The 24519-nt window shown below is 33.0% G+C and overlaps 1 long non-coding RNA gene across 1 annotated transcript; it reads left to right on the forward strand.

The window, feature by feature from the left end:
• The first annotated feature begins 394 nt into the window (after nt 1-394).
• On the forward strand, nt 395-5693 carry LOC114754326 (uncharacterized). The gene is made up of 3 exons (XR_003741152.1): nt 395-480; nt 1401-1490; nt 5092-5693. It is a non-coding gene; the product is annotated as an uncharacterized LOC114754326 (long non-coding RNA).
• Nucleotides 5694-24519: the final 18826 nt, after the last annotated feature.

Below are 24519 nucleotides of genomic sequence, written 5' to 3' on the forward strand. Positions count from 1 at the left end.
TTCAAACCCTTCGGCTTGAAATTAGAGGAGATTTTTTTTTTTTGAGTCAATAGACGAGATATCTTCTTATTAAGACACAAGGGTGTTTAAAGTATTTTATTCTTTCATAAAAATGATAATATAAACAGTTGAAGAAACGAAGAATTTCAGACAAGTATTTGAAGTGTAAGATAAGGATATTTAAACTAAAAAAGCACATTGCTACCCCAGAAACCAAAAAGAAAAAAAAATATTTATTGCAAGCCAGGTTGTACCAAGTCTTCTCAGCAATTAGATAAATCTGAGATTCTCGTTGACCCCAAAAAAACAATTGGCAATGATTAGCCATTATATACTTTCATTTCTCGTTTCATCATCCAGCTCTTCTTTGCAACTTCCATTTCTTATATTCCTTTCTCTTTTGTTCCAAATTCTCTCAAAATTAAATCTCAATATGCCTTCTTCAGCACCACGCACTACCCTCTTCATCAGCGCCTTCAGGTCAGACGCCATCAAAATTAAATCTCTGCTACTGATCATGTCGTTTGAGTTCCTTTTTTTTTTAATTAAATCTTCATTGGCCTCAATTCTGTAGTTTTCTGATCAAAACTGTTTCAATATGTGTGTGTCTAAGTTCATATATTACTAATTTATATTCCAGCTGTTACTAATGTTCCTCCTCTTTACATCCTTCGCAATATTCCATTCTCGGATTTCGGGTGTCAGTTGTCGCTTCTCAGTTTCCTCCTTTGCTGCTCCTTTATTTCCCCCACTTCCGAAATATTTTGTCTTGTTTCTCTGTATCATTGGATTCTACATAAAATAAATGCTATTTTGATATCTTATGGGCAAAAAAATGATATAATTTTAAATTTTGATAATTTCTTGTAAAAAAAACTCTGAAATTGGTGTGGTTTCTTTTTAATTTAGATATAAACTCTTTGAAAAATCATAAAAAAATAAAAAAATTGCGCTATTTTTGCCCATAAGATATTAAAAGGCTTTCATTAAGGTTCATGTCCTTGGACAGGCTAAAACAGACAAGGAACAAGATTCAATTTCTTACCAAATTGTTTGCATCTGATTTTATTATTTTCTTGTATGTAGACTTGCGCATATGGTTTCTTGATATATTGCAGCAACTTGTTCTTATATTTTTCAACTCTTAATTTTATATTCCTTAGGTTCTAAACGTCAAATCCATTTTATGATATAAATTATACTATAAAATAGATATTACGTTTAAGACTAAAAAAGTATATAGCCCTCTCGTCTCTAGGAGGATCCATATGAGAATTTCTATTCTTTTCTTTTCTAAAGAATTTGCTTAAGTACGTACATCAGATCTATATTAGCAGCCTATAATTACAAAGCACCCAACAATAATATTTGGCAAATCTCACATTCCATATGAATTACAGCCGTTATCGTCTGCTTCAAGTTGTGGCATCTGATGATTGTGTGGGAGAGATTCAAATCTCATATTCTTTATGCCCCTTCACATATTCCAGGTATGTTCTCCGCTTCTTTTCAACGTTTGAGGTTTTCTTTTTTTTCTTTTTTTGTTGCTTTCGTTATTATCATCCAACAAAATACATTTGTTCTGGTTATATCCTAATATTTATTATTGAACATAAAATTATAGATCCATCATTTAATCAACCAGCCAACTGGTTAAAATTTTGCAATTCGTCAATGGGATAGGAGGGTTGGCTGCTTTTCATTACTCATTAATTACTTATTATCTTATTTATAATAGCTTTCTAGTTAGATTTGCTTCTCCCCTTTTAAAGAAAATGCTGACTATATACATACTAAATTATACAAAAATCCTTCTAAACTTTGGGTCAATTACATATAATCCCATAACATTTTAAAGTTTAAAGTTAAACCCCTAATTTTTTTTTTTTGTTATCATGGATATCCTGCCATTAAGTTACCGTTATCTTTTTGATAGAAATTGTCACATCACATTAATAGAAGATAATGGATCCATAGTCTCGGCTGCAAAAGTATCATCTCCAAAGTGACTTTAAACGACAACAAATGTCACTGTCAGAACTTATAAAAGTCATTACTGAAACTTTTTAGCCACAGTCATTAAGCGGCAACTAATTTTACTTCATTGCAAGTCAATTTTGTTTTTTTGTTTTTTTGTAGTTTCTTAATATGTGAAGATAATAGGATTATCCAATCATGTCGTCAAAGCAACGAGCTCTATTCACTATTAAATTTTTTAAAGAAAGTAATTACTGGGGGTTTAATGTTAAACCAAAACTTTAAGCCAATCAAATTTAAATTTTGGAATTTGAGGCTGTTATATACAGCTGGCTTGAAATTTAGGGGTTTAGGGGGTTTTAGTGAATTATTAAGGTATATGATGCTATGTAAGATGTTGTGTGTTTTTTTTTTTATTACGTAACGTGGGAGTCTCAGACTCTGAATTGAAAAAAATACGTAACTTAATGGCAAAGTGTTCATGATGAAAACTAAAAGATTAGGGAGTTATATGCAATAGACTCAAATGTTTTGGAAGGTTGTATAATTTGGCTGGTATATATACATACCACTTTTGGTCTTAAATATAAGATCTAGTTTATAATGGAATTTGCACTATAATCTATACTTTATATTTAGGACCACGGATCGTATTAAACAGTGTTATTACTTGAAAAGAATTCGAAATTAGAAGTGTTTACCCCTTCATAGAATTTCCAAGAAACAATTTCTGATCCAGTAATATTTAATAATTTACAAAATTCCCACGAGCAGCTAACGTTAGATGACATGCCAGCTTGGGCCAAAACACCGGATAGTCCTTCGGAAAACCACGATGAAGTTATGAATTAGTCTAAGACTTTGACATTGATGCTTTTTTCTCAAGGTAAAAGCATTTAAGGGTAAAAGTGTAATTTTAACCCTCATCTTATTGTACAATTTAACCCGTATTTGTTTTCGGGGTGTAATTTCATCTTAATATTTTGGATTCAATTTTACCTCGACAAAAAATCAAGGATAAAATTGCATAAAAAAATCAAGGATAAAATTACATCTGAAAAATAAGATCAAAGTTAAAATTACATCACTAAAAAGATAAGAGGTAAAATTACACTTGAAAAATAAGATCAAGGTTAAAATTACACCTATATCCAATATTTTAACTTTCATACGCACTTATTTGAAACAAGATTATAAATTTATGATGCACTTAGTTATTTTATAATTAATGAATTTACTCCCTTTCTATAGAAACCAAATATGTTCTTTTGATCGGCTTCGCAAGTGTTAATTATCATAATACTACCCCTGATCTTTATTATAAGATTAGTTGACAAATTTGAAGAAATTTTAAAAAATTATTAAATTACTTAATTATCGTACATGTTTTATGATCTCTCTAAAATACTTATATGAATCATTAGATTATATATTAATTTATAAGACAAATTAACTTAGAGAAAAGTCATATGGATAAATATTTTAAAGTAATTTAGTAAATTCTTCAATTTCTCTAAATTAGTCTTACATTAGGAAAAATGGCAAATAAAGACCCCCAATATGTGAAATTGTGATTTGGGACCCTAAATTTGGAAAATGGCAAATAAAGACTCAGTCCCATATTGCAAATATGAAATCTTGGTAAAGTGTCTAAAATGCCCCTTAGCCAAGTTGTGATTTAATTTACTCAAGTTGTCATCTACTAAAGCGAACTTGTCATTTTCTATAATTAACTTGTCATTTAACATACCTTCAGTCAAATTGTAATTCAGTTTACTGAAATTGTTATTCGCTAAAGTGAACTTGTCATTCCTCATAATCAACTTGTCACGTGGTCGAGAAGTATTTCAGACATTTCACCCTCATATTTACAATATGAAACTAGGTCTTTATTTTCCATTTTCCAAATTAAGGATCCCAAATTTTAATTTCACATATTAAGGGATCTTTGTTTGCTATTTTCCCCTTTTATTAAGGATCAGAGGTACTAATAAAAATCTTCCACAGTATTGTAAAGGTCAAACGTACGGGGGGCAATAACTTTTCTATCGCAAACCAGAAAATAATTGCGAAGGGATTTCAAATTAAAAAATAAAGAGTACAAATAATAAATCAATAGAAAAGCAAACATTACAAGTTGTACGTTGTAGGTTCCCTCAATCAATGAAGCATCAAGGCAAATCTAGTGTGACAGTTATTACAAAAGTGTTATAATCACCTCTGGCTTAAGTATTCCATATTTAATTAGATCTGTTTATGCTCTCTTCGATATTCACGTTCATCTCTTTAGTTTTAAGTTCGCTCTTCAATGCTCAATCTATCAAGCCTATCCACGGGTATATTATTTGGTGGCCAGTCGTGCAGCCCAACATTAAAAGCAAAAGAGATTGATATAATTGGACAAAGAAAAATACGTATACACGCACCCGTACACAAATATATACGTGTGTGTGTAGATTATATGATGTTCAGTTATCCATTCACTAGCAAAAAATACCATTTTTCAAAGCAGGCCTTTTACACAAATTGCGGAGACGAAGAAAAAAATTGTGACCAGTAACATTTAAATAAGGCATGTGATTTTTGACTTTCTCCCCCCATTTCTTGAGCGACTAGTGCAAACACTTTTTACTTCAGTTCAAAACAACAATTGGTGTAAATAGCTTTAATTTGTTTAAAATTAATAACTTTCTACAGCAGGTTTAATCACAAGGGGGGTAAAAAGTAATTTGAAACGACTTTAAAGTCATGCTTCTTTGCGTCATTACCATATCGCTTGAAAAATCTCTCCCTCTGCCTTAAAAATCTTCTGCATTTCTACTTCACTGGCCAACTGCCTTCTGCTTCACAATTATTGCTCGATCAACTCTGTCGCAACTCATTGTGGCTCTGGTTCGTGGCGTGACTTCGTTTGGTTTTGTGCTTCTTTCAACTAACTTCAGCTTTCTTCCTCATTATTTCACTACGTGTTGTGTGGTTTGTGGCTTTGGTCGATCTAGGTATATATGATATTGATCTATAGTTTGCCTCTCAATTGATATAAATATATATAAACCATTTTGCGTGTGCGTCGGTGTGTTACTTCTATGTTTTTATTGAGATTGTATATATTAGTGTGTCAACAGGAACACGGAGCATAAGAGGGGGTTAGCGTCTTACTTTACCTTATTCTTCACACGTTCTAGCGTACGCAGGTATACAAGTTTTGTCGCCTTGAGTAGACAAACTGCTAGAGCATTTGAAGAATCAAGCTTCGGCATTTGCATATAAATAAATAAAGATGTGTGTGTGGGTGTGTGTGTGTATTCAGCAGCTTCATCCATTGGGAGGTCGAAGATGGTGACTTGTGTATATATCTATGGTTTGTTTCTCTGATTCCTCTAGGTTTCTATATGTTGATATGTGGTTTGGTTCTCCACGCACACACAAACACACGTTTTGGTTTAATTTGTTATAGAAAAACCAATAGTCTATATAAGGTGATTGTTGCAGCATGATTATGATTAGCAAATGGTACAAGTGAATGATTTAATAAACTCAATAAGAATGACATATCAAGTTGACATATTATTGGGTTTGGACACTTCACTTGAACTGTTTGCTATTCATGGATCATCTGCGGATGGTGCTCTATGTGTGTACCAATCTCTGAACTACTCATCATCACAAGCCATTCGCTTTTCAAGGATATTTTAAAGGTGCGAGTAATATTTAGTATCTTGTTAATGATCATCTGGGATAAATATTTTTTTTTAATTTGAAATGACTATTAAGGAGATACTACTACTTGCACTCTAAAAGGCGTTCATTAAAAGAAGTTCACCAAAATCAAATATCTTCCCATTGCATTCAAACCAAGGCATATTGCAAGAAAGAATAATGCAAATGGAAAGAAAAGCACTAATTTCAGGATTGTTTGTGGCATTGTATTATAAGTTTGAGTTGAAATGATTTATGCTGAACTCATTTGGGATCACCATATCATCATTTCAACTTACAATTGTGATCTGGAGAAAGTTTATTTATTTTTGTTATAAAAAGATTATTTTTGTTTCTTCCCTGACATGAGCAGTTATTATAAAACAAGTCAATAACCCATGATAAGTGCTTTTGAAACTATTAAACACTATGGTGCATGGTATATAATGCATGAAAGGTGTTGTACCAGTCCTTGAACCACGCATCATATATTAATTACGTTTTTTCTATAACACGGAGTAGGAAGAAAGAGAACAACTTTTTTTTTTCCCAAAAAAAACAGGGCACAGAGGTTTTACATTGGTTGCTGAACATCGGTGTAGAAAGTACAATACTTTCTATACTAGTTGTTAAGCCAATGTTAATGGCCTCTAATATTTTTATCGCATTGGGATAGAAGCCTAAGTAGTTTAGTTAATGTAGACATGGAAAATCTTGATTGAGAATTTGAATAATTTTGTTAATAAATATATAATTGATTAAATGTGTTTAAAATGTTTATAGAGAAAATGTTTTTAAAAAATTTTTAAATAATAAATTAAAATGGCTTATACAGTTTTTCAAACTTAAATGACTTATACTAAATAATGAATAAAAATTATCAATTGAACTATATTTTTAGCCATTTGAAAGAATCTAATTAAATAAGTGTCAATAATAAATGTGACAAAAAATTAAAATTATTACATTTCATAGTATAATCAAAATTAATAAGTCTTGCAACATATTAGAAATTTTAAAAATATATGTAATAGGATCCTTTTTTATTGTAGAAAACAACATTTTTGGCAGATATAATTTCTTAAATACTTTTATGCTACAGAAGGGTTTTTTAATTAAAATAAAAAATTAAGAGCCAAACTTAATAGTTAACTATTAGTTGAATGGACAAAAATGAAATATCAAATATATAAGGGATGTTTGGGTAATATAAATTTCAGTTTTAAAGAAGGTTCGTACATGTTTTCAGGATATATTTAATTTAGGTGATAGGATAGCTAGTTAGTGCATTTAACTATATGTATTTTTCCCATTTGTAAGTGTAAAAATTGTGCATCAGAGTCACGTATGACACAACAGATAAAATTTTTTGGATTAAGAGAGGTACTCTAAGTTTGAGGTTAATAATGTCAAGGTAAGATTAATTTTTAGTATTGAAAATGATATAGGCATCGTTTGGGTGACACCCCAAACCATGGTTTGGGTGATAAGTCACCCAAACACCCACCCAATTTGCACAAACCGTGGTTTTGGGCCAAAACCGTGGTTTTGAAAAAAAACAAAAAAATTTTGCTTTTGAAGAAAAAAAGGAGAGTGTGAGAACTTATAGGATATGTATCTTGTTATTTTTTTTATAAACATATTTAATCTTATATTTTATAAATATATATACATATTAATTATTTATTAATTATATTATTTTATATATTATTAATTATGTTAATAAAAAATATATTATTAACAATTTTATTCCTTCAAATTAAAATATATCATAAAATCTATTTTTTCTGTAATTATCATATTAACTTATGTCTTTTTTTTAGTAATTTGTATATATAAAAAGTGCTTTTGATAACAACTATCCAAACACTCTCACTTCTCAAAATCACTTTTTCATAAAATCTATTCTTTCCAGAATCTATTCTCCAGAATCACTTTTCCAAACCACGGTTTGGTTTCATCCAAACACACCCATAGTTATAATTCGAAAATCCTTATTCGAGAAAATTGAACAAGTTAAAAGCGTTAAAAATTTGACCCATGTTCCTTTTATCCATTCTTTATGACTTACGTAAGGAAGCTGGCTAGCTGGTCTGATTGTGCAGGTTAAATATTCTTTCAGTATATGTATTAAATATTTTGTTTTGGTAAAACAACATTTTGTTATTCATGCATTTTCCAAACCGATTAAACATTTAATTTTAATTTTATAGACTTCACACCGGATTTAACTGGTTTAAATATTTTTTAACCTTGATTTTTCTAACATCGAAACCGAATTTTTCATACTACAAATAATTACATCGTTCTGATATCAAAATAAATTTGCAAGAAATTAATTGTAATAAGGTGTGAATTGCAGAATAAATTCTCAGAAAATACACAAATCTGTTATAACGTTGGTTCGAAGTACGGCTTCAACTTACTTAACCCTAGCTAGTTACGGTACGCCTTCACTGTGGCCAGCCATCGCTCATATATCCTACCTCCCAAAGCAGCTGCCAGCTCCCTCCTTCGCCCAGCATCAAATTAAATCTCAGAAATGCCTTCTTCTGCATCAATCTCTACTTCTCTTCGGAGCGCCTTGAGGTCAGTCTGCTTCACTTTACGTATATATATCCTTGCTTTACTCCTCTATTAATCTTCTCTCACTTCTACTCAGGTTGCTAATTTCGCTCAATTCTATCTTCTTCTCTCGTCAGATCTTATATGCTTCATCATATTAACTTTTGCATCACTCACATCGTCAAATCTCATCAAACCATCAAACCATAACTGTAATTTTCAGATTTTCTTTGCCAACTTTAAAAAATCTAACTTTTAGCTCACACGTCCAAATTCCTTTATCCTGCACTAATCTTTAAACCTTAGGATATCCTTTAATACCATATATAATATCATGATCACATTTACTCATTTATTCTAGGTTCAATTGACCAAAAGATTGACCCCTGATGATAGGATTTTATCCTCCGTTTCAATATACGCATGCATACTAACCCTTAAATCATCCACATCATCAAATCATCAGCCCGAACCTATACGTCTCCCCTTGGTTAAAAATAGGGAAATATAGTGAAAATGTTGTAGGTTAATTTTTCCTCCCACAAAATACATGATTTCATGTCTTTAGCAACTCCTTAACCTTGGGAAATTCAATATTAATTCCAGCAAAACCATATCATGTGGTTCACGCCTCTTTTTAAAACTCTTTAGATCCCCTATATGGACAAGTTATAGTTCAATTCATTATCATGACCAGTTTTATAGAAAAGAAATGGGAAAAAACGCTATTCGTTTGGTAAAATTGCAATTTTCAGACTTAGTTCCCACTTTTGAAAACTATAACTTTAGCTCACACTTCCAAATTTGATTATATACATTGGACTCATTTAAAACGTTAAGATGCACTTTAACTCCTCGCAAAACTTTTTTGTTAGATCGACTTATCTGTGCTGTTTATACTCAACCAAAAGATTGAACCTTAATGATGGAAATTTATCCTAATCCATTTCCATATAAGCATGCATACTTACATCATTGACATCATTAAATCATCTCAAGTAATTAGCCCAAATTTATGCATCTCCTCTTGGCAGCTCCATGATTAATTGTGTAGGTTTTGTTCTTCTTCTCTCCAACACATGAGTTGAAATCCATAGCAAATCCGAAACCTAGCTTGTTTAGTTTTGAAATCAACTAACCCTCACATTTTTTGAGAATTAGACAGTACCTCCTACCTTATCTCTCTCTCTCTCTCTCTCACTCGAGCATTGGATAGCTTGAAAACCACTTGATTCAATAGAACACCTTAAAGAATAAAAAATACCATAATGTACAAATTTGATTTATGGATTGCTATTCTTTTGGAAATTCTATTATTTGCAGTGAACTTGATAATTCATAATTAATTGCAAAATGTCATATATATCAAAGTGGTTCAGTTCTCTATTTAAAACTCTTTAGATCCTCAAAAGAGGAAAAATATAATGAGTTCATCATATTGACCAATATAGTATAAAGGGGGAAAATATTGTAGTTTTGTTTTCCTTCCATACAGCGAACGATTTCATATCTTTAGCATTTATGAAACCTTGTTTAATAATCAAATCAACCATCCCTCACATTTTTTGAAAATTGGATAGGACCTCCTTCCATGTCTTACTACTATATATAATATACGAGCATTGGAGAAAATTTGAAAACCACTTGATTCAATGAAGAGCCTTAAAGAATAAAAATATCATAATATAAAATTTTGATTCGTGGATTACTATATTTATAATTAATTCTAAAAAAATCATGTCAAGGTGGTTCGATCCTCTATTTAATTCTCTTGAAGTCTTCTATAGAAGAAAAATATAGTTCAGTTCATTGTCTTGACCAATATTACTTTGGAAAGTTATAACTACGTACTAAATATGTTTTCCTTTCAAAGGTATAGTTTTGCTTTTAGTTACTTTGTATTTGAAGCGGTACCTTAGAAACACCGATCTCATTATTGACTTGTTGCTCTTATATATAGGTTTGTCGGCCTCCACGTCGCTGTTGCGTTTCTCGTCTCAAAATTACTTGATGCCGTTGAAATGCAATTCCCATTCGAGGTAAGCTCTATGAGCCTCTGGGCTCTGACAATTATAGCAGCAGTGATATATGCCAGCGCCATACTTAAAATAGTCCCTTATTTTGAGCTTCCGTCCATTGATTTGCTTAGGTCAGTGTATAGTTCTCACTCCTTCAATCAAATATAAATACCCCTAGTTATGATTCATTTCCCTTCGGTTTTTTTTTTCTCTTGCAATTTCATGAAGCAGCAGTGAGAACAATTTCATTTGCTCCCACCTTGATTGCTAATTAGTTTGATGCTTAAGCATGCGGGCGGATTCCTCGTCGCGAAGGCTTCGATGATTCGATCTCAATGTTGATTGGTATCGTGCAGAAACAATGCCCAAATGCATTTCTGTTGGAGGAAAACCCGATAAGGATGTGGGCTCTTATTGCATGTATATGCGTCTATAAATTTACAGGAGATATCATTATGGGATCTCTTGCCTCGGCCATATTAATGTCATTCAGCGCTCACCCTGATAAGGTGCCGGATGTCTTCATCAAATATATGGGCCACGGTTGTAGTCATATGTGTGTTGTTTCATATCTGAAAAATGCCACAGCGAAACCTAAGACATATGCAGAACTCTAGCTACATTGTTATTGCTTATATTTACATGATGATTGTTCTTTTGGACTATTTGCAACACTGCGGTCCGTGTTTGGCTTTTCTTTATCATCCCAAAATAGAATGTCATAGGGACCAAATTTTCAAGACTTATATGTCTGATAGTGTCTTTTGACTTTTTAATTGTCTTACTTGTTCTCTATTTGCCCTTTTCTTTTTAGATCTTTGTCTGTAAATATGTTTGGAGAATTAGCGTGAGGTCTTTAGAAAAGAATATAATTATCAAAACTTAAAAGTCGCAATAACAAGTGAGTAGTTAGAATTTATTATCATTTTCTAGATTAGAACTTGTCCTTATATATGCTGCCTAGTTGTTATAGAACCTTTTAGTAAATACATTCTTTTTTCAGATCTTATAATAATTCTCCCTATATGTTTCTTGGAAACATGATCCAGTTTTATCAAGTCTAATCTTTATTTTTGTTTTCAATTTCATTTCAACCTGCCTTATTTATTTTATTTTATATTTATTTTATTTTATTTTATTTTCCTTTTCCTCCTTGATTTGCAGGGGGTCTACAGAATAAAAAAGCATTTTCACCCATTAAAAAATAGTGAAATGCACAACAAATTAAATTGGCAAGGGGATTTTGAAGTGGCTATTTCCTTATTCGTGTGGTATCCTACCATATGTTAATTAAAATATCATTAACACAAGGTTACATTAAAATACTATAATTCCTCTTAAGAGTTCAGACATTCCTTTCATGTATATATTCGTCATCGGGAAGCCACACTTTGTGCGACAATTAAATACTGACAATAATTATTGTCAAATAATACACGATTCTTTGATAACATGTATGTTCTGTATTTTCTCTCAACTTACTGTTTAGTTAATTAAGAATAAAGTTGTGCGCCTAATTTGGTTCGCTCCCCCCCCCAGGGGGTTTTAAATTTCCCATAAAGGAAGCTTTATTTATTACTCATGCGCTATAACCATATAGAATTTTGTCACAAAAGTTTTATATGGAAAGACAAATTTATATTTGAAGCTGAGTTTTGCTTTCTTAAATAAAAGTTCGAATTTAATTTCTACGAAATGTTAAAAGGGCAATCCCAGAGATCTTTACCAATGTGGGTTTACTGAGTCAATGCGTTCAAAATAATAATATCAATAATCGGTAGACTGTTTGGTTTCAGCTGTACGGCTAAAGTATTCCGTTTGCGTGGTATAATATATCTTTGCTTTGAAAAATAAGGAAAAACACCCATCGCCGCAGAATCAAACCAAAACGGGAGGAAGACACGCTTCTTTTTAACTTGGTAATCTTCTTCAGTCAATATCGTGATTATTTCTTCACCTTCCTTTTCATCTTCTTCGATTCTTCGTCTGTTTCAAGCAGTAAGGAAAGGTAACCCTGTAACATCCCAAATTTTAAAACTTTGAAAAATAGATATTAAGGAATCATAAGGTTCAAGGAAATTATTTTAAGGAGATTAAGGAGGAAAATAATTATTAAAATCATTTAATGTCTAAAAAAATTTGGGAAACATTGTGGAATATTATTTTGAGGATTTAGAAAGTTTATGAAGAGTTTCAATTCCCCAAATATGGCTTAAATGATTCTAAAACTAATTTATGTAGACAAGCACCTATTTTTCTAGCATTTGTGCTGAAAATTTTAGGATAAATATTTTATGAGATGAAGAAGTTAATTGAGGCGAAAATCCTTAAAATTAATTAAGGATTGATTTTTGGAATTAAGGGTTATTTTCTTCAAAAATTCAAGACCCCTTGTCTCCCTATATTTTCGTTCTTGCTATGGAAAAGTTGTCCCGTATTATTCAAGGGGCTAAGGAAGGAGGGCGATGGTGAGCCTCTAAGGTGGGAAGAAATGGCCTTGAGATTTCTCATCCAATGTTTGCTGATGACCTAATGTTGTTTGGGGAAGCTTCAGAAGAACAAATGAGGTTAACTATGAAGTGTCTGGAGCATTTCTGTGATATTTCTAGACAAAAGGTTAATACTGGTAAGTCAACACTCCTTTTCTCCAAGAATGTCTTGCCTGAGACCAGGAGGAAACTGGTTGGTCTCTTTAGTTTTGTCGAAACAGATGAATTAGGAAATTACTTGGGCATTCTACTCAGTAATACAGGGGGGAAATTGAAGAACTATGGCTACGTATTAGACAAGGTTAAGAGAAGATTAGCTCTGTCACGGGAATGATTCCTATTTACTCGATGATGGTGACCTTGTTACCTAAAGGTCTTCTAAAGGAGGCGGAGCAGGTGCGACAGAATTTTATATGGGGCCATAAGGAGGAAACTTGTAAGGTGCACCTAGTTGGGTGGGATACTATTAAGAAACCAAGGAGGAACAGAGGATTAGGGGTGTTGAGCCTAACTAAGATGAACCAGGCTCGTTTACTAAAGATGGCATGGAAGCCAAGGAATAAGTCTTGTGGTCTCTGGGCAGAAGTTTTGAAATGGAAGTATAATTCTGGTAATGAGCTCTCTTCAATCCTTCAGATTCCAAAGGTTGCCTCTCCTTTATGGAGAGATATTGGTGTGGTATGGGAGGTGTTAAATGCTCACTCTTGGAAGGGGACTGTTGATGGTAAAGATGCCTCTTTTTGGCTTGAACCCTAGGTGGATAAGGATACTTTACTTATCAACTCCTGTGTGAAAGAGGTTGATGATGGGTGTTTGGAAAGCTCGGTTGCCGATATGGTAAATTTTGATGGGAGCTCAGACTGGAGAAGGCTTCAGGCTTTTCTAAACAAAGAGTCTTTAGAAAAACTACATGCTTTTCACCCTCTACATGGCTTAGGCTCTGATGTGTTTCTGTGGAAAGATAGCAAGGGTTCATATACGGTAAAGAAAGGGTATAATAACTAAGAAGTGACAATTGTGGAATTTGGAATAAATTGTGGGAGCTAATTTGGGAGTAGAATGGGCCAGAAAGGATTCGATGTTTCCCATGGCTTGTGGCTCATGACAGTCTACATACAAATGTGCTGAGATTCAAGAGATGGGGAGAGGAAGGAATGTGTGAGGATTGTGGAAGTTTTGAGACTACTTTATATGCTATCAGGGATTGCAGGAGGGCTAGTGCAGTTTGGCTAGAAATCTCTAATGATAATCATAGCTAGTCCAGTTTTTTCTTTGATCCCCTCATACAATGGCTAATTTCTTTAATCAGTGATAGAAGCAAGGTTAGAGACATACCTTGGTGTATTATCTTCAGTGTAACTACCTGGATTTTGTGGAAGCAGAGGAATGAGTTTGTGTTCCGGACTTCACAAAAAATAGGCGAGGCTCTGGTTCATAGAATTTGGTTTCTTACTGACGAATTTATGAATGCTAAAGGTCTAGATGTGAAGTCGAATATCAAGACTTTGACTGCTCAAAAGTCGTGTTCTGCTTCGGATCTGGGGTGGATTAAGATCAATTCGGACGGTGCTTGTTGTGGTGATCTGGGCTTCGCGAGTTGTGGGGGTGTCCTGTGAAATGAGGAAGGTGAGTGGATTTGTGGTTTTGTCCAAAGACTTGGCTTTTGTGGCTTGATAGAAGCAAAAAGTTGGGGGATTTTGAAAGGGCTTACCTTGGCTTGGAATAAAGGCTTTCGTAAGATCATCATGGAAACTAACTCTAAAATTCTGGCTAAGTGATTGAAGGGCAAAAAGACTACTGGTTTCATTGATGGGGTCCAAAGAGGAATATTGGAGCTTCTGCAACGTGACTGGACTGTGAGGATCTGCAAGATTGGGAGAGACTTGAACATTTGTGATGATGCTTTGGCAAAATGGGGTTTGAAATCTGACAATGTAGGTAGAATCTGGGAAGAAGTTCCAGAGTGGTTGCGTGTTCAGTTCAAGAAAGACAAAGGAAGTATCCTGACTTCAACTCATAGGATTGATGAAGGCTAGGTGTTTTTGTTCCTTTGGGCCTTAGGCCTCTTTCTTTCACCCAAAAAAATAATTGATATATTTGTGGAGTTGGTGTTAATGAAGATATCATCATCATTCATGTCATCATTATGTATATACTGAAAATAGAAAGACAATTTCTTAGAAAACTTGTTTGTATTTTGTTAAAATAAATTCCTCTTGATTATTAATAATAATTAAAAAAATATAATAAGAATATTAATAATTTTCTTATACAAACTGATATAAGAAAGCAATAATTTTATCATATGTAAAATATATTGAAATATATAATATATGATAGAAATTCAAAAGTAAAAAATGAATTTATATGAATGCAAACTAATATTGAAGTGAATTTTGAATTTCAATCATTAAACAATAAAATTTAATCACAATATAATTAATACCCATAATATAGATTGATTTTAGTTTTCAATACAAAAACAAATGGTATATATAAAGAATTTTAAAAAATAAATTACATAGGATATATATATATACAAGTAGGAGAATACTATTTATCATAATCTATTCAAATCATTTAATTTTTTTATATAGAATAATTTATTAGATTTTATCATTGTAGTTATTTTTTAAATAACAAGATTTTTTGACTAATTGTAAATGATTTTCTTCAAATATATAAAACATATATAGATAATATAATATAATGAAATATAATACATATATAATTAAATTATACATGTTATCAATGTTAATTAAAAATAAATTTAAAAAATATTTATAAAAAAATTATTTATGATTTAAAATTCATAATTAGTGTCGTTAGAAATTAAAATTATATTAAAAATATTTTTTAAAAAAATAAAAAATTATAAAATAAATATTTAAAAATTATTTTTTCATTAAAATAGTTATGATTAAAATTATCATATAGTATATTTTTAGTTTTTAATAATATATATGTATATATAATTGTTTGTGTAACATAATATTATATATATATATATATATAATTTTACATAATAAGTTAACAGGTTCATTGCAGCTCAATTGGTAAAGCCACACGTGCGCACAAAGGAGGTCCTGGGTTCGAACTATGGAGAAGTCACTTTGAGGAGGGAATTATGTTGTAGTGACACGTGGCAGGCAAAGGTGGTAGCAGAGGTAAGGTGGCAGCACACGTGGCAAGCAGAGGTGAGGTGGCAACCACACATGAAGGTAGTCCCTAATGATGACATGGCAATTGGTAGAGGTGCTATATGGCATTTTATTTTTTTAAAAAAATCTGGTTAGCGACAGATTAGCGATAGAATTTTTTCGTCGCTAATTTGTGACGGAAATTTTTGTCAAGAATTAGCGACGGAAAATTTTCTCAGTAATTAGCAACAGAATTTCAATTTTGTTACTAATCAATTAGCAACAAAGGAATTAGTAATGAAACAAATTCCGTCGCTAATCTATCGCTAATTCCATCGCTAAATAAAAATTTTTGTCGTTAAAAGCATGTTTTTTTGTAGTAAGCATCGAGAATTGACTTAGAATTGAGGAGGGAGGGAGGGAGGGAGGTGTTTATGCATGTAAGGGATTAAGAAAACAAAGAAAGGAAGTGAATCATTATGATAATGAGAGGCATTGGTAAGTCTCGAAATTATTCTCCATTTGTTTTCTTGTGGGGTACTAGACTCACATGTCTTAGCTTTTTATTTTATCTATTTGCTTTTTCTTGTTCTCTCGCATTTTATGTAAGATATTCATCAAAAAATCATTTAAGAATCATACATAAAGATAAAGATAAAGAGATGAGCTTCCCAAGAATCACTTCACAACCCAATATATAATACGCGGATTTTTGTTAAATTTGGAAGGCAGAACAGCCAAGGACAAAAAGCAGAGAAGAGATCGAGTAAATAATAATGAGACCATTCTTCTGGGTTTTGCTGAAATTTGATTGGATTGGCAAAGAGCTAAAGAGTTAATAACTGGAGGCCTGGATGTGAATAAAAATGTTGTGAGAATCATAAAAGGAAAATGTAATTAAAAAAGTGAAAGCCAAAGACAAGTTATTATATTAATAAAAAAAGCATTAAAAAAAAAAGTAACATCCTCTTGTGGTGTGCCGTAACATCTTAGCATGCCTTCACAAGAAAGTAAAACTCTACGGCACCATTCCACTACCATCAGCCACTATAAAAAAATAAAAAAATAATAAATTACCAGCAGTCCATTTCGAGTAGTTAAAAAAACTGCTACAAAAGTAAATATTTCTAGCGGTTTTAACACAAACAACAAGACATTTGTAGCTTTGACCAAAAAGTGTGTGGGTCCCACACATTTCTAGCAATTTTGACCCAACCACTGGAAAGTGACCGCCACAATTGTTGCTGCCATGTGGCGTGAAGTTAGCATCCTATTTCCAACTTTTAATTTCTAGCGGTTTTGTTGCTGTAACTACTAGAAATTTCAATGAATTTTCTAGTGGTTTTTTTTTATTTTTTTCGACGAGTCTTGACACGTGACTGCATGTAGGTAGCGGCAGAGGGGCAGCGTTACGAATTTCTAGCGGTTTTTGTATAACTGCTAGAAAATCGTAGCCTATATATACCCCTCTTCGCCTTAGTTGCACAGTTTTGGTGAATTGTGAAGCGAAGCTCTGCCAAATTCTCTCCACAAAGTATATCCAGATTTAGATCCAAGTCCAGATCCATATAGTATTCCATATTTTCATGTAAGAATAGAAATTTATTTATAAATTATTTTTTATTTTTTATTTTATTATATTTTTTATATTGGGTTTAATAGACTAGTTTGGTGAGAGTTAATAGAAATATTTTTTTTTATAATAGACTAGTTTATTTAGAGTTAATATAAATAATTATTTTTTTAATGAGTTGATGGCAAATTTAAATGTACAAATATCTGTTTTTCAATTATTATTACTTGATATTATTATTAACAGTTAAGAGAAATAATTATTATTTGATATAATTGTTTATTTTTAACAATTATTAGTTGTAAAATATATTTTTCATTACAATTGTTATTTGCTATTACTAGGATGACTTGTCGACCAGGGAAGGAGCCGATCGATCCTGATATAGGAGGACCTAGCAAGGATCATGGTGCTGGGGGTGATGATGCTGGTGAGCTATTCCCAAGCATCCATGTAAATCTTGGGTTTCATGGAGTGTGATGATATCCAGCCTACTGAGGAAGCTAATTTCTCAGGGGATGAACAATCCCATGTTGATGTTGGTGAGAAGGAGGAGGAGGAGGAGGAGATTTGGGGGAATGAGAATTCCCATAATGAGCAACGTCCTGCTCCAAGACGTCAAACTGGTTTTGAAGTGGAGTTTGTGGATAAGTATTTATTTAATTTTTTTTTAATTTGACAACTATTTGATTTATATAAAAATTGCTTTAATTTAATTAATATATAATTAATTCCCCAATTATATTTTACAGACTCTAAGGGGAGCAGGTCCTATAGGAAGCTGACAACCAGAGATCTGTCCATGATGACAAGCGGACGGGTGGTTGTGCCGCTAAATGAATTGGGTCAACCCATTGAGAAAGGTGGCCAGTTATATAATAAGTATGTGCACCTTCTTGCTTAGCAATGGACTTTGTTCCCTATTTATGTGAAGGATTGGAAGAAAATCACTGTAGAGAAGAAGGAGCAAGGTTGGGAAGTGATGAAGGTAATATATCTTTTTTATTTAAATTACTTAGTTGTTTGATTATAAATAAAAAATTAATTAAATAAATAACAAATTATAATTAAACAATTAAGTGATTTAAATAAAAAATATACATTTATTTAAATAATTTTAAAAAATTATGAATAAAAAATTAATTACATAAAAAATTTGTTGTTTATTTATGTAGTTAAATGAATACATATTAATTTGTTATTTATTTAATTTATTTTTTATTTAAATTAGTGAAATGAATATATTTTATTTATTTATTTAATTACAGAGTAAATTTATATTGGGAGAAGAGTTGAGGGCGGATACCATCAAGAGACTTGGGGTAGCATGGAAGAACAAGAGGATTGACCTGTGGCGGGACGAGGTCCTTGCAGGAGACATTGGCAAATATACCTAGTGGAGTCCCGGAGCAACACTCGTCAAGTTTTGTGTATTTTACGATGTCGGCTAAGCAGATGGTATCATATTATTGCATTAATTATAAAAAAAATTTATTTTTGTCCCATTTGACTAATTTAATTTTTATATATTTTGTTTCAGGTTTTTTCTAGAGAAATACTAGAAACATCAGGCAACAGACAATACGTCATAGGGCTGGATCCAGGAGCTTTGCTATCACCTATGATGAGATTGTAAGTACATAAAAAGAATTTTTATGTTGTGTATATATATTTAATTTGTAATTAATAATTTTTTTTCAATTTCATTTATAGAGGGAAAAGATGCTGTAGGAGCAGGGATACACGCTCACCTATAGCAAGATGTGGCCGAGTCTGTACAGGCCTCGAGATGGGTCTCTTGTGTCGGATGAGGTTGAGGAGATGGCAGTGAGTAATTAATTAATTAAATATTAATATCGCAGTATAAATATTCCGTACTAATATTTTTATATTAATTTTGATAGGCACGGATGACTCAAGTCGATATTGAGCTGCGGGAGTCTTAGGGGTTTGCATTGGATCCCACCGCCTCACTTTTAGCTGGTCGTGGCCGAGCGCAGCACCCCGGCTAAGTTAGCAGGCTCGATCTTAGACCCACACCTAGTAGGCTGCCCCGCTCAGGTGGCACTGGCCCTTTATACACTACAAGGAGCTCTCAGTCAGCAGCGGCGTCCTATTAGGCTAGCGTAGGAGCAAAGCGGCCGAGTTCCTTGTCCTCAAATGAGCTGCGAGAGGAGATCAGGCGAGAGGTGGAGGCTAAAATAGAGGAGCGTGATCGTCAGTTGCAGTTACAGTTTGACCGCTTTAAGGTAGCTGCTACGGCCATGCGTAATGTGATGATCAGTTTTGCTTCAAACATCTCATTTCCCGAGTTCCCTAACATACGCCTGACACCAGCCCAGCCCCTGCACGGCCAGCAGTCAACCCAACCCTAGCATAACCAGTAGGAGGATCCAGTGCTCAACGATCAGGATGATGCTGTTTCTGCCCCTCACCCCTGCTTTACGCCCTTCCCTTGTTTTGGATTTTATTTGGATTTTATTATGTTATGTTTTATGTGGATATTTATTTAAATTTTATGTTTATTTATTTAAAACCATAGTTGTTTAATTTTATTATTAGTTACTCATTTCTTTTTTTTATTTGTTACTATTTTTTTTTTTACGCAGATGAAATTTGTAGTGGTTACAAACCGCTAGAAAGGTTGCAAGAAATTTTAAATCCTAGCTGACAATTTCTAGTAGTTACTAACCGCTAGAAATTTCTTACCATTACACTCTAAAATTCAAATTTCCCTGCCACTTCAACATTTCTAGTCGTTATTAACCGCTAGAAAATTCTTGTCGTTGCCAAATTCAAATTTCTAGCAGTTATCTCTTGGATTTTGCTTTTGCCAATGTCGCCGTAAACAGTAAGATTCAATGTCCATATCCTTAATGTAATTTCAAGAAATGGCATCTAAGAGATATTGTTAGAGAGCATTTGATATTTAAGCCCTTCCCGTGAGAGTATGTATTTTGGCAACTACATGGGGAACGACCAGATATGATTGCTAAGTCAGTTCCAGTAGTTTCATGGATGGGAGTTCAAGCAAAAGAAGCTGATGCCATGAACGATGCTGTACGTGATGCTTTCGGCATTCACAAAAGTGAGGATCCCAATGAAGATGAAGTAGAGGGGCCTCAACCAAGTTCTTTAGAAATGAAACTGCTAAGGAATTTTTTTGACCTCATGAACAAAGCTGATAAGCCTCTTTATTCTTGGTGCACAAAGTATTCTAAGTTGTTATTCTTGGTGAAACTTTATCATATCAAATGCTTAGGTGGTATGACTGACAAGGTGATGTCTATGCTATTGGAATTACTGGGAGATGCTTTCCCTCAAGCTGAATTCCCTCTATCTTTTTATGAAGCAAAGAAGATTATTAACAAGCTTAGCTTGAATACGAGAAGATAGATGCATACCCAAACGACTGTATGTTGTACTGGGGAGATGACGCAAACAAGGAGATTCGTACAAGATGTAAGACATCTCACTATAAGTCGGTATGGAAGGGGAAAAAGTAGAAGAAGAAACCAGTCAAAATTCTCAGGTATAATTCATTATAATGTGTTACTTGTTCTATCTCTAAATATTCAATATTTGAAATTCTCAATACATTATTTTGTTAGATACTTTCCTTTGAAACTGCGGTTGCAAAGAATGCATATGTCATCAAAAATGGCTGAGCACATGAGAATGGCATGTGACTGAGGATAATCCATATGGTAGGTTAAGACACTCATGAGATTTGGAGATGTGGAAAACGTTTGATGTGAAATTTCCAGACTTTGCCGGTGATCCTAGAAATATACGTCTTGCATTGGCAAATGATGGTTTTAATCCCTTCAGAAATATGAGCACAAGCTACAGTATCTGACTGGTGGTGTTAATTCCATACAATCTCCTACCTTGGATGTGCATGAAATAAAGCTCCTTTTCACTTTCCATGATCATTCTTGGCAAGAAAGCACGAGGAAATGATATAGACATGTACCTACAACCATTGATACATGAATTGATCGACCTGTGGACGAATGGTGTTGAGACATATGACTCACATGACAAGCGATTATTCAATATCTGTGTAGCCTTGATGTGGACAATAAGTGATTTTTCCGGTTTGCGAACTTTGTTCGGCAGAAACATGCATACTGGGTTGGCCTGTTCTAAGTGCAATTTTGACGCCGTATTATGTCAACTTCTACACAATTGCAAGTGGTGTTTCATAGGACATTGACGGTACCTTGATTCCAAGCACAAATTTAGATTGCAATGGATTCGCTTTGATGGAAAACAAGAAAAGAGAGATCCTCTTGTTACTTTGTCTAGTGTGGATATTTTGTGGCAGTTAGAAGATATTGATGTTGAGTTTAGCAAGAATGTGGATCCCGAACGACTGAGATGATGGTCTCTTAGGACATTTGATGCACAACCTATGCAATAGCGGAAGAGAAGCATATTTTTCACTCTTCCTTATTAGGAATCTAATTTGTTACGACACAATTTAGGCGTTATACGTTGCTCAACGAAGCTGAAAAGTCCAAAGACCATCTCACAATTAGAAAAGATTTTCGAGCCTGAGGAATTCATGAAGAGGCTTGGCCTGATAAAAACGACAAGTTTCAACCAGCTAAATTCACCTTGACGAAGCAGAACAAGAATATCTTCCTTTCGATGCCAAAGAACATAAAAGTACCTAATAGATATTCTGGCAACATCTCAAGGTTTATCAATCTGCAGGCTTGAAAGGTTACTAGGTTAAAAAGTTATGACTCCCATGTTCTTATGCAACAGTTACTTCCATTGGTTTTGAGAAACACACTTTCTTCTGATGTATCAGTGGTTTTGGTGGAATTGTATTCATTTTTCAAGAAGTTGTGTGTGAAGGTCTTGATACCGGAAGAGCTCGATTAGCTACAAAACAAAATAATTCTTACACTTTGTCACTTGTAAATGATATTTCCTCTATCATTCTTTACTGTCATGGTTCACTTGACTGTCCACCTTGTTTGAGAAGCAAAGGTTGCTAGCCTAATTCAATATCGATAGATATACCCTATAGAGAGGTACTAGATTATTTTTTATCCCTGCCTCTTTAAATTTGACATTGTTATTTCAATTGCCCATAATTATTAATGGAATATTAACCTGCAGGTATTTGAGAAAACAAAAATCACATGTTAGGAATAAGGCGTGGCCTGAGGGGTCAATAGCAGAAGGTTATTCCGGAGATAAGGTCCTAAGTTTCTATTCAAGGTACTTTGATGAAATGGAGACATCTTTTAACCTCCCATGTCGCATGGATGATTCTCCTCCTTGTCTTTCCACGTCAACTTTATTTCATCCTATCAGGAAACCAGTTAGAGGATATGAATTCTTTAGACTTACTCTCACAGAAAAACTCCAGGCGCACAGACATGTTTTGATAAATTGCAACCAAGTTGAACCCTTCATGCAGTAAGTATTATATAAGCTCTCTAACTTTCACACTTTATATTTGTTTCTCACTAACTCTTCTAACAAATTACACTTTATTGTAGTGAGTTTAGAAATTACCTCAAGCGGCATCTATGACGACATGCACGTTCTGCTAACATTGATAAAAGAGTCCACAGAGAGTTTCTTGGTTGGTTTACACGTCGAATACGTAATGACAACAGCCCATACACAGATGAATTCAAATCTCTTTCCCTCGGTCCGTTAGACCATGCACGAAGGTTTACCGTATATAATGTCAACGAGTTCAAGTTCCGTATAGTTGGACGTGATCAGCGATTGCTCACATAAGACTTTGGAGTTTACGGGACATTCATGATGAAATGTTATGCTAGCAGCAGTGACGACGATATGCTCTTTGGAGGCGTCACTTTCTGTGAAAAGCTAATTGACATCGTTGAGTTAAGTTACTAGCTTTTCACCATAACTTTGTTCAAGTGCTTTTGGACAAATACGACAACTTCACGGGGACTCACTACTAACCACTTGGACATCACCTCTGTTAATTTCTCTAGACTCATTCATATAGGGAAATCTAAAGATGAGGAGCCATATATTCTTGCCTCCAAGGTACACCAGGTTTACTATGTCGAGAACGAGAAACATAAAGATTGGAATATGTTCGTTCATATCAAGCCACGAGATCGTTATGATATGGGTGATGGTGACATTACTTATCACAGCGAATCCTTCCAACCCATGAATTTTGAAAACTTCTTTCCTTAATGAGATGATAATTTGGCCATTATCAGATATATGCCTTTTCTTAAATTATTTAAATATTTAACCACTAATTACTAATTTTTTCTAAATATATTATAATTCTAACAATAATTTTTTTAATAGCTCCTTTCAGACAGGATGATAATCAAGAATAGTAGTTTCAAAAATTTTTATCATTCAAATAATTTGTTTTTCATAAATAAATATGTACAAATTAAAATCGGTTCAGTTTTTTAAAAATTAAAAAAATTACAATTTGTAGTGGTTACAGAATCGCTAGAACTACAAAACCACTACAAAATCAATAAAATCGCTATAAATAGTAAACAACCACTAGAAACGTCTCGCTCACCTCTACAAATACCATATCATCTCCTTATTTATTTACCCCATCTCTTTTCCTTCCTCTCCTCTTCTTCTTTATAATTCTCTCTTTTCTTCTTACTCTCTCATATGGTGGTTTTTTCCTCTTCTTTATATGGTAAGATGGTATTTATTTTATAAATCTTAATTTCTTTTATTTATCTTTATTTATAATTTACTAACAATTTATTTATCTTTTTCTTTCGAATTTTTCTTTTTCACATTTGTCATGCCCTCGTCAACTTGTTCAACCACTTTTCAACATAAGAGTTAAGATTCAATATTATAAACTATCCCATCTCCAATTCAACTATCTTATTAAATTAAATTCAGTTCATTTGACACAATCACAATTTAATTACTTATTATTATCACAAAATTTAGATATACAACATGTAATACATTGGTAAATATGCATATTAACATAAATTCTCTAATATAATTTATTTAATGGTTTTTTAATTTACAATATTATATTTTTGAATAATAAAACA

This window comes from Neltuma alba, unplaced genomic scaffold, assembly GCF_004799145.2.
Source record: "Neltuma alba isolate B1F8T4 unplaced genomic scaffold, ASM479914v2 tig00010128_pilon, whole genome shotgun sequence".
NCBI classification, from domain to species: domain Eukaryota; kingdom Viridiplantae; phylum Streptophyta; class Magnoliopsida; order Fabales; family Fabaceae; genus Neltuma; species Neltuma alba.